The 8564-nt window shown below is 51.8% G+C and overlaps 1 long non-coding RNA gene across 1 annotated transcript; it reads left to right on the forward strand.

Moving 5' to 3' along the window:
* The first annotated feature begins 135 nt into the window (after nucleotides 1-135).
* On the forward strand, nucleotides 136-3081 carry LOC311519367. The gene is made up of 2 exons (XR_014711256.1): nucleotides 136-1584; nucleotides 2505-3081. It is a non-coding gene; the product is annotated as an uncharacterized lncRNA (long non-coding RNA).
* The last annotated feature ends 5483 nt before the right edge of the window (nucleotides 3082-8564 follow it).

Below are 8564 nucleotides of genomic sequence, written 5' to 3' on the forward strand. Positions count from 1 at the left end.
GGCCTCATCTGGAGTACTGTGTCCAGTTTTGGGCCCCACACTTCAAGAAGGATGTGGATAAATTGGAGAGAGTCCAGCGAAGGGCAACAAAAATGATTAGGGGACTGGAACACATGAGTTATGAGGAGAGGCTGAGGGAGCTGGGATTGTTTAGCCTGCAGAAGAGAAGAATGAGGGGGGATTTGATAGCTGCTTTCAACTACCTGAAAGGGGGTTCCAAAGAGGATGGTTCTAGACTGTTCTCAATGGTAGCAGATGACAGAACGAGGAGTAATGGTCTCAAGTTGCAGTGGGGGAGGTTTAGATTGGATATTAGGAAAAACTTTTTCACTAAGAGGGTGGTGAAACACTGGAATGCGTTACCTAGGGAGGTGGTTGAATCTCCTTCCTTAGAGGTTTTTAAGGTCAGGCTTGACAAAGCCCTGGCTGGGATGATTTAACTGGGAATTGGTCCTGCTTTGAGCAGGGGGTTGGACTAGATGACCTTCTGGGATCCCTTCCAACCCTGATATTCTATGAAATAGCTGATTCCTTCAGAGCCATTCCATGCTTATGAGTCCCAATCTGGCTGCCTTGTTGGACAAGAAGCACTTCCATGCTGGGCAAATGATGGTAGACAATGAGGGAATGTATCAGATTCCAAGTTCAGACTGTAGGATACATGAATGCTGAGTCCAGAGTCTGTGTTTTGGTCTCTTAGCCCTGGTCTACGCTACAGGGTTAGGTCAAATTTAGCCGGTTTAGATCGATTTTATAATGAATGCGTGTACATAAGCAAACCCGTTCCATCGACCTAAAGGGCTCTTAAAATCGACTTCTGTACTCCTCCCCGGTGAGGGGAGTAGCGCTAAAATCAACCTTCCTGGGTTGAATTTGGAGTAGTTCAGAAACAAATTGATGTTATTGGCCTCCGGGAGCTATCCCAGAATGCTCCAATATGACCACTCTGGACAGCACTTTCAACTCCGATGCACTAGCCAGGTACACAGGAAAAGCCCCAGAAACTTTTGAATTTCATTTCCTGTTTGTTCAGAGTCGCAAGCTCAGCAGCACAGGTGACCATGCAGTCCCCCCAGAATCATAAATGAGCGCCAGCATGGAGTGAACGGGAGACACTGGATCGATTGCTGTATGGGAAGAAGAATCTGTGGAGGCAGAACTCCGATCAAAAAGAAGAAATGCAGATATACATGCCAAAATCGCACAGGTCATGATGGACAGAGGCTAAAACGGACACACAGCAGTGCCCCGTGAAAGTCAAGGAGCTCAGGCAAGCCTACCAAAAAACAAAGGAGGCAAACAGTCACTCTGGGTCAGAGCCCCAGACATGCTGCTTCTGTGATCAGCTGCATGGCATTCTAGGGGGGGACCCTACCACTACCCCACTACTGTCCATGGACAGCTGCAAGCGGGGAGTCTCACACAACAGGGAGGAGGATTTTGTGGATGAGGGGGAGGAAGAGAATGAGCAGCAGGCACGTAGTGAATCCGTTCTTCCCAGCAGCCAGGACCTTTTCATCACCCTGGAGCCAATACCATCCCAAGGTGGGATCCCCGACCCTGAAGCTGGAAAAGGCAGCTCTGGTGAGTGCACATTTGTAACTACAGTACAGGGTTTAAAAGCAATAGTGTTTAATGTCTGATTTGCCCTGAAGACTTGGGATGCATTCGTGGCCAGTACAACTACTGGAAAAGTCTGTTAACATGTCTGGGGATGGAGCAGGAATGCTCCAGGGACGTCTCCATGAAGCTCTCCTGGAGGTACTCTGAAAGCCTTTGCAGAAGGTTTCTGCCTTATTTCGTCCTCCATGGTAGGACACTTTAACACACAAAGACAGTAGCAAGTAGTCTGGAATCATTGCAGCACAAAGCATGGCAGCGAATGGTCCTGGGTTTTGGTCACATTCAAGCAACATTTGGTCTTTATCTTTCTGTGTTAGCCTCAGGAGAGTGATATCATTCATGGTCACCTGGTTGAAATAGGGGAATTTTTGTAAGGGAACAATAAAAGGACCCCATTCATGCTGGGCTGTTTGCACTTGGCTAAAAGGGATCATCCCAGAGAATAGCCACGCGGTGGGGGGAAGGGTGAAGGGATCATCTCAAATAGCCATGTGGAGGGGTGGGGGGAGGTCTGTGCTGCACATCTACCTGAAAACCGCAGCCCCACCTTTTAAATGGCAAACCAAACCGGCATTGCATGCTATGGGAAAGGAGGACGCTGCAGTTTGAAAATATTCCCACACATTATGAAAGTGTTAGAAGCCAAACCCGCGTACCCTTTGGCTTACCATGACTGCCTGGAAACCGAATTCTGTTGCCCAGCCATGTGTGATGTGTCACCATACCGGCAGGCATTCAATATAAAAGGCAAAAAGCGACCTTGTACCTAAAGCACATGTGCTGTCTGCTGTGAATTGCTTGATTCACTGTGAAAGAGTCTCTCTTTTGTTCTCAGAAATGTATCTTCTTAAATTTTACTCTCCCTTTTTATCCCCCTGCAGGTGCAAATGTTTCTATGCTCCCCCAACATATCCGTCCCTGAGGTTATCGCAGATTAGAAGGCAAAAATAAAACCACATTCATGTTGACGTGTTTTCCAAGCTCATGCAGTCCTCCCGCACTGATAGGGCACAGCTGAATACATGGAGGCATTCAGTGGCAGAGTCAAGGAAAGTATTATGTGAGCGCAATGAGAAGAGGCAGGATGCAATGCTGAGGCTAATGGGGGAGCAAACAGAGATGCTCAGGTGTCTGGTGGAGCTTCAGGAACGCCAAAAGAGCACAGACTGCCGCTGCATACACTGTACAACCGCCTGCCCTCCTCCCCAAGTTCCATATCCTCCTCACCCAGACACCCAAGAATGTGGGTGGGGGGAGGCTCCAGGCACTCAGCCACTCCACTCCACAGGATTGCCCAAGCAACAGAAGGCTGTCATTCAAACAGTTTTGATTTGTAGTGTGGCTACAATAAGCAATGTGCCCTTGTCCTTCCCTCCTCCCCTACCCCACCCGGGCTACCTTATCAGTTATCTCCCTTTTTTTTAATTAATAAAGGAAGAGTGCATGGTTTCAAAACAAGAGTGACTATTTCCGTTGCCAGCTGTGATTGAAATGGGGAGGGTGGTTGGCTTACAGGGGATTAAAATCAACAAAGAGGGCGGGTTTGCATCAAGGAGAAACACACACAACTGTCACACAGTAGCCTGGCCAGTCATGAAACTGGTTTTCAAATCCTCTCTGATGCGCAGCGTGCCTACCTGTGCTCTTCTAATTGCCCTAGTGTGGCTGTTCAAAATTGGCAGCCAGAAGATTTGCCTCAACCTCCCATCCCGCCATAAACATCTCCCCCTTATTCTCAGAGATATTATGAGGCACACAGCAAGCAGTAATAACAATGGGAATATTGGTAGCGCTGAGGTCTAACCTAGTCAGCAAACAGCGCCAGTGAGCTTTTAAATGTCCAAAGGCACATTCTACCATCATTCTGCACATGCTCAGCCTATAGTTGAACTGCTCCTTACTACTGTCCAGGCTGCCTGTGTATGGCTTCATGAGCCATGGGAGCAAGGGGTAGGCTGGGTCTCCAAGGATAACTTAGCATTTCAACATCCCTAACAGTAATTTTCTGGTCTGGGAACTAAGTCCCTTCTTGCAGCTGCTCAAACAGCCCAGAGTTCCTAAAGATGCGAGCGTCATGCACCTTTCCCGGCCATCCCATGTTGATCTTGGTGAAATGTTCCTTGTGATCCACCAGTGCTTGCATCACCATTGAGAAGTACCCCTTGCGGTTTATGTAGTGGTTGGCAAGGTGGTCTGGTGCCAAGATAGGAATATGCGTTCCGTCTGTCGCCCCACCACAGTTAGGGAAACCCATTGCAGCAAAGTTATCCATTATGACCTGCACATTTCCCAGAGTCACTATACTTGATAGCAGAATGTCAGTGATTGCATTGGCTACTTGAATCACAGAAGTCCCCACAGTAGATTTGCCCACTCCAAATTGATTCCTGACTGTCAGGCGTTGCAACCTTCTACAGGGCTATAGCCACTCTCTTCTCAACTGCCAGGACAGCTCTCATCTTGATATTCCTGCACTTCAGGGTGGGGGGAAGCAACTCACAGAGTTCCAGGGAAGTGGCCTTACACATGCAAAAATTTTGCAGCCACTGGGGATCATCCCATACCTGCAAGACTATGAGGTCCCACCAGTCTGTGCTTGTTTGCTGGGCCCAGAATCAGCGTTCCACTGTATCAACCAGCCCCACTGCTGCCATGATGTCCCAATTGCACACCCCATGCTTTCAGGAATGTCTGTGTCCATGTCCTCCTCACAATCATCCTCATGCTTCTGTCTCAGCCAGGTTCTGCACATACTGCAGAATAATGCACGAGGTATTTACAATGCTCGCAACAGCAGTGGTGAGCTTAGCAGGCTCCATGCTTGCCGTGCTATGAAGTCTGCATGGGCAACCCGGGAAAAAAGGCACAATGTGATTGTCTGCAGTTGCTTTCACAGAGAGAAGGAAGACTGGCGACATGTACCCAAAACCACCCGCGACAATATTTTTGCCCCATCAGGCATTGGGAGCTTAACCTAGAATTGCAATGGGCAGCGGAGACTGAGGGAACTGTGGGATAGTTTCCCACAGTGCACCGCTCCGTGCATCGATGCTAGCCATGATAGTGAGGATGCACTCCTCCAACTTAATGCGCTTAGTGGGGACATACACAATTCACTGTATAAAATCGGTTTCTAAAAATCAACTTCTATAAAATCAACCTAATTTCATAGTGTAGACATACCCTTAGTTTTGCTCTTGAGTTTCATGCATGAGTATCACTTCTCTGCCTCCTGCTTCTTTGAAAGATTAGAAAGTGTGAAAATAGAGCACAGGTGATATTTCTCATCATGCAATCTGCCCACGTAGTGTGATGACCCAGAGAGAAATGAACTCACAGAAATGGAAGGCTCCTAAGTTATTGTAGAATGTGACTTCACACAAAGCTCAGTGGGTGGAAATGGGAATTAAGAGAAAACCGCCTATAGGTTTATATTTTGTAATCTTTGAATAAGTTGTGTGACAGGGTCAGGCCAGATGGCTATAGGAGAGGAATTTTTTTTTTGAAGCAAAAAGGATGTTTTTATTTGCATAACACACTTACAAAGTAAAAACAACAGCATATGCAATGTATAACACAGCAGCAAATCAAAATTATTTTCTCATTAGCTTCAGGGGAGGGAAGTGTTCAAGCTTGCCCAGGCCCAGAGCGGGGGGCTTCCTCGACTCTCATAGTGTTCCATCCTTCCAAGTTACCTGGTGGCCCAGAGCGAGGGGGCTTCATCGACTCTCAAGGTCTGCCATCCTCTCAAGTTACCTGGCGCCATGCTCAGTGTCACCAACAATTCACTCCTCTGAAAGCACCCAACAAGAGGGGCAGGCTGTGGGGTGGACAACCCAAGGGGGGGGGGGGCACGTGCATCCGCGTGTGAAAGGACCCCTCTAAGATGGTGGTGTCTGTAGCAGCAAAGGCTGGGGCTGGGGTCCCTTACTCTCTGCCCCAATCAAAGGGTCAAACAAAGGGAACCAGATGGGGACACCGAGCAGAGAACCTCGGACAGCGCCCACCGCTCTTCAAAAGCATCAAAGGAGTCGGTGGACACCGCCCAGAGGACCTCCGCCCGGATATGTGAACGGACCAAGGATCAGAAAATGGCCCCACAGTCAAAGGAAACTCCATCGGCCAACCTCTTCTCGTTGGTTTTACAGATGGCCGTTTTAGCCAGGGCCAGGAGGAGGTTAACTAGGAGATCTCGCGACTTTGTGAGGCCACGGATGGGGAGTGCATAATAAAAAGGTGAGGGAAAAAATGCAACCACAAACGTAATAGAAGATTTGTGAGGAGCCAAAACAGGGGCTGCAGCCTGGTGCACTCCAAATATACATGCTGCAGGGTTTCCCTCACACCGCAAAAAGGACAAGTATCTGGGATGGGGGTGAACCGCACCAAGTACGTGCCCATGCTCACAGCTCCGTGAAGGAGCTGCCAACTGATGTCCCTGATGGGCCTCGGAACCAAGGTGGAATATAGGCTGGCCCACTGGGGCTGCTCACCCTCCAAAGGTGGCAAAAGGTCTCGCCACTTTGTGTCGGAGCGGGACACTAGGGTGAGGGTGTGGGGCGAGTGGACCACGAGCGTGTATAGATGTTTCCTTGGCGCGGTTTGGAAGCATACCGGCTGCAGTTCATGCGGCCAGCGCACAGTAAAGGGGTGAGGGGGTTGATTGAGTCTATGGGGCAGGGGTCCAATTAAGAGGTCCGGCGGGCCTGGGGTAGAGGGTGGGCGGGGCGTGCCCTCAAACAGGACCCTGTTGAGGCAAGCTCGAGCAGCGGGCGGCAAAGCAGCCTTCACCTCCTGAAGTACGCGCCGGGAGGTACGAGGTCTGGAGAGCCCCATGCGCCGAGCGAGCATCAGGGGATCCAGCCAGTCTCCCTGGTCGTAGTCCAGGAGGTCTCCGATTCTCGTGACTTCTGCCAGGATCAAGCTCTGGTGCACCGAGTGGGACTCCGCCACCTGCACACGGAGCTGGGGGTTGTGTAGCAGGGGCTCCGCGAGGAGATCAGCCCCCTCGGTGGCCGCCACGGACCTGGTCATTAAAAACAGTTTCCAAGTCCGGAGGAGGTCCTGGTAGAAGACAAGCAGCCCGGAAAGGTCTTGCGGAAGACCTCCCGGATGGAGATGAAAGAGCTGCCGGTCATATCGGAGCCCTCGGACGCGGTGCAGGAAGGCGTACACCAGTATACTCCATGCCGAACTGCCTGCACCATAGAGGAACTTCTGTAGGGCCTGGAGGTGGAAGACGCAGACCTGAGTGTGCAGACATTTCAGGCCCTGTCCTCCTTCCTTCAGGGGTAGATGAAGAACCCCTGAAGGGGCCCAGTGCGTTCCTGACCAAAAGAACCCCAGAATCGATGTCCGGAGGTTGGTCAGGAAACCCAGGGCTGGGACCAGGGTGTTGAGCCGGTACCAGAGCATGGACAGGACTAGTTGATTAAGCACCAATGCTCTCTCTCGGAGGGAGAGACATCGGAGTAGTCCCGTCCATTTCTGGAGCTGCTCTATCACCCCGCCCTCTAAATTTTCCCAGTTCTCCGGCAGAGAGGGATGTGTGGCTGAAAGGTAAATGCCGAGGCAGAGCAGCGGACCCGCGCTCCACCGGATGGTCTGAAGCGTGGGTGGGAGGGAGCTCGCCTGCCGCCAGTCTCCTACTGCCAAGCCAGAGCTCTTGACCCAGTTGACTCGGGTGGAGGAGGCTGCCGAATAGATGGCCTGGCAAGCCTCCACCCGTGCCAAGTCACCCCGGTCCTGGATCACGAGGAGCGTATACCGACAGCACCAGCTGCAGCTCCGGCTCCTGCAGCACCAACCCTGTCAACCTCCTGCGGAGGAGACAGAGGAAGGGCTCGATCGCCAGAGCATACAGCTGGCCCAAGAGGGGGCACCCCTACCGTACTCCTCGCCCGAAGCTGAGCGGTTCGGTCAGAGTCCAGTTGAGCTTAACCAGACACTCTGCGGAAGCGTACAACACCCGGAGAAAACCCACAAACTGGGGTCCGAAGCCAAACGCCTGCAGAGTGCTCAGGAGGTACCCGTGGTCCACCCTATCGAACGCCTTCTCCTGATCTAGGGACAGGAGGGTGAACAACAGACCGTCTCTACGCCCAAGTTCCAAAAGGTCCCAAACCAGAAATAGGTTATCAAAGATACTGCGGTCCAGGATGGTGTAAGTCTGGTCTGGGTGGATCACGTCCGCCAGCACAGACCCTAGCCACAGCGAGATTGCTTTCGCTATGATTTTGTAGTCCGTGCTGAGGAGCGAGATGGGACGCCAATTTCATAAATCATGGAGGTCCCCCTTCTTTGGCAATAAAACGAGCACAGCTCGCCTGCATGAAAGAGGGAGGACCCTGCTCTGCAGAGACTCGGCCCAGACGGTGACTAAGTCTGGGCCGAGGACATCCCAAAACACGCGGTAGAACTCCACGGTCAGCCCGTCAATGCCTGGAGACTTATTAGTGGGCATACGACGGAGGGCTTCTGAGAACTCAGCCAGGGTGAGAGACAACTCTAGCTGGTCTCGGTCGCTTGCGCTGACCATAGGGAGCTCCTCCCAGAGCACTCTGCAAGCGCCAGGGTTGGTCGGATCCGGGGAGAAAAGACTTGCGTAGAAGGCTCAGGCCCTCCTGCACATCTCCACCAGTTCTGTGAGAGGGGTGCCATCCTCTGCCAGGAGGCAGGTGACGTGTTTCTTGGCCCTCCTCGTTTTCTCCAGGGCATAGAAGAAGCGGGAGCTGCGATCCATCTCCCGAAGGAGGCGGATGCGGGATCGAACAAAAGCGCCCCGGGCCCGATGGTGCTCGAGGGCCCGGAGCTCCTCTCTCTTCTCCTAGCACGCTCCGCAGAGGAGCGGGTCCTCGGGGCTGGCAGCCAGATGCCTCTCCAGCTCTAAGACCTCCCGTTCCAGCTGCTCTATTGCTGCATTTCTCCGTCGGCTGGTGTCC

This window comes from Lepidochelys olivacea (genome assembly GCF_965140295.1).
Source record: "Lepidochelys olivacea isolate rLepOli2 genome assembly, chromosome: 4".
Lineage (NCBI taxonomy): Eukaryota > Metazoa > Chordata > Testudines > Cheloniidae > Lepidochelys > Lepidochelys olivacea.